We start from the raw sequence: 2,609 nt of genomic DNA, 5'->3' as shown, positions 1-2,609 counted from the left end.
ATATTGGGAATCCCAAACAGTAATAGTTCACGCTGCCCCACTTTTTGTTGTACATCCACTTGTTTCCTGATTGCACAGAAAACAGCCATGACCCATGCAAAAGAGGGCAGCATCAGCAAGCAAGTGGCAAGGTTCTCAGATATGTGTGCTTAAACCTTGATTAGGACTGCCATTTGTTTTTAGAAATGTTAGAACCCAGGGTGGCAATTGGATTTCGGCTGAGGGCACCTTATCAGCTGCCATGTTCTCACCTGCACCAGTCAAAAGAAGCTTGTAGGCTTACTCTATCTTTAAGGAACTTCCCACACAAATCAGCGTAAACTGCTGTCATCTTCAGATGAAGGGCAGTATAGAAATTTAATTTAAAAAATAAAATAACCATATGTTGTTGTTGTTGTTTTATGTTTCTGTACTGACATTTCAAGCCATAAAGCTATTTTACTTACCGTCCACCATTATGTGTAAACAAACATTTTAGTTCAGTGCTGAAGAAGTGTGCATGCACACAAAAGCTTACACCAAGAACAAACTTAGTTGGTCTCTAAGGTGCTACTGGACAATTTTTTATTTTTTTATGTATTTCGGCTGTGTCAGACCAACATGGCTACCTACCTTATTTTAGTTATAGTGACATTTGTAGCTCTTGCCAAGCATTTTTAAATTTGTAGTGACATACAGCAAAAACCACAGGGTCACCACAATAAGGATCACAAAAGTTGTATCTCAGTGAACACAAGTACACTGGTACCTTGGGTTACATACGCTTCAGGTTACATACACTTCAGGTTACAGACTCCGCTAACCCAGAAACAGTACCTCGGGTTAAGAACTTTGCTTCAGGATGAGAACAGAAATCATGCTTCGGCGGCACAGTGGCCCCATTAGCTAAAGTGGTGCTTCAGGTTAAGAACAGTTTCAGGTTAAGAACGGACCTCCGGAACGAATTAAGTTCTTAACCCGAGGTACCACTGTACAATATTTAATTTATTTGTGTGGATAGACACACAAGCAGATCCGTTAACAGGAGTGTCTGGACAACAGAGAGGGTGAAATGCTATCTGTGTTAAAGGAGGCAGTAATGCACTCTTTACTGGGGGGAAACAGTATCCAGTTGGATCTCCCCCCACCCCCATTTAAATAATTGCCTTCAAGTTAAAAACAAGGCACTGCAGCATATGTTCCAGACCTCAGAAGCGACTTAGTATTCCAGTATCAGGTTGAGTTCTAGTACTGAGCAAGAAGAGCTCCTTCACAAGAAGGCTATTCCAACCTTTCACAACCAGGGGAAGCAGCCCTCCAAAACTGTTCTCTCCCCTATGGTCCAGGCACTGCTTTACCTTCTAGGCTGCCTGCTTGGCATTCTTTGTTGCTAGAGATAGCCAATGGCTCCCGGAATGCTCAGATGAATTTGTGAGAGGCAAATTATACTCTGGGAGACTGATCATGGCTGATCATGTGTGTGTGTGTGTGTGCTTGTTGTGGGGGAACAGAGAAATGGGAATAGTGAAAGTGTCTAGCATGTGGCACTGGCAGAGGGAGCGTTCTGCTCTTCCCTTTTTGTGCTCAAGGACTGCTTCCCTGCTTTCCAGGTGCCCTATATTCTTCCAACCAACCCACCCAGGGAAGGAAAGCAGCCTCTTGCACAGCAACAGCAACAGCAGCACCACCACCACTGCTGAATGCAATTTACAGCTCTTTGGGGGTCCTCTCCACTTTAATCTGCACAAAATCCCCAAACAGGTTAGCCATGGATTGCCAGGCATCATGTATAGCTCAGCCATAATATTTCAAGGGAATCAAAGGAAAGAGGCTACATTTTAAAATAAAAAATAAGTGATTGATGCCAAGACACTCATGAGCAAATTTGTGAAGCAGTTTCTGATTTTCAGGGATAGTGACCATGATGAGCAGGAGGACATCTCTCCCTCTTTCTTCTTTCACTTATTTTTTGACCACCTGCTTTGGAAATCAACCATGAGAGTATCTGAATCCCGTGAATCATTTTACATATTGATTGGTTTGTATCATGGGTCAGCAAACTTTTTCAGCAGGGGGCTGGTCCACTGTCCCTTAGACCTCGTGGGGGGCTGGACTATATTTTGAAGGGGAAAAAATGAACAAATTCCTGTGCCCCACAAATAACTCAGAGATGATTTTAAATGAAAGCATACATTCTACTCATGTAAAAACAGCAGGCAGGCGCCACAAATAACCCAGAGATGCATTTTAAATAAAAGGACACATTCTACTCATGTAAAAACACGCTGATTCCCAGACCATCCATGGGCTGGATTTAGAAGGTGATTGGGCCGGATCCAGCCCCTGGGCCTCAGTTTGCCTACCCATGCATTAGGGGTTGGGGAAGAGACCAGGGAGGAATTCTAGGGAGAGGGAGCCTTGACTCTAAATGATTATCGCATGGGAGGAATTCATAGGAAACTTCATTGCTCTTTCTCAAGTTTTACTTAATAAAAATTGTGTCTGTCTAGTGGCAGGTCCTGTGGACCTATACAAGGACATATTTCCCCACCGCCCCATATGGTATTTGTCCTGTTCCAAAGCAGAGGCCTCACTGAATGCCTTCTTCCATCTGTACGACTCTCCATACA

Source organism: Podarcis muralis, chromosome 7 (assembly GCF_964188315.1).
Source record: "Podarcis muralis chromosome 7, rPodMur119.hap1.1, whole genome shotgun sequence".
In the NCBI taxonomy this organism is placed as follows: domain Eukaryota; kingdom Metazoa; phylum Chordata; class Lepidosauria; order Squamata; family Lacertidae; genus Podarcis; species Podarcis muralis.
This window is presented reverse-complemented; position numbering follows the sequence as displayed.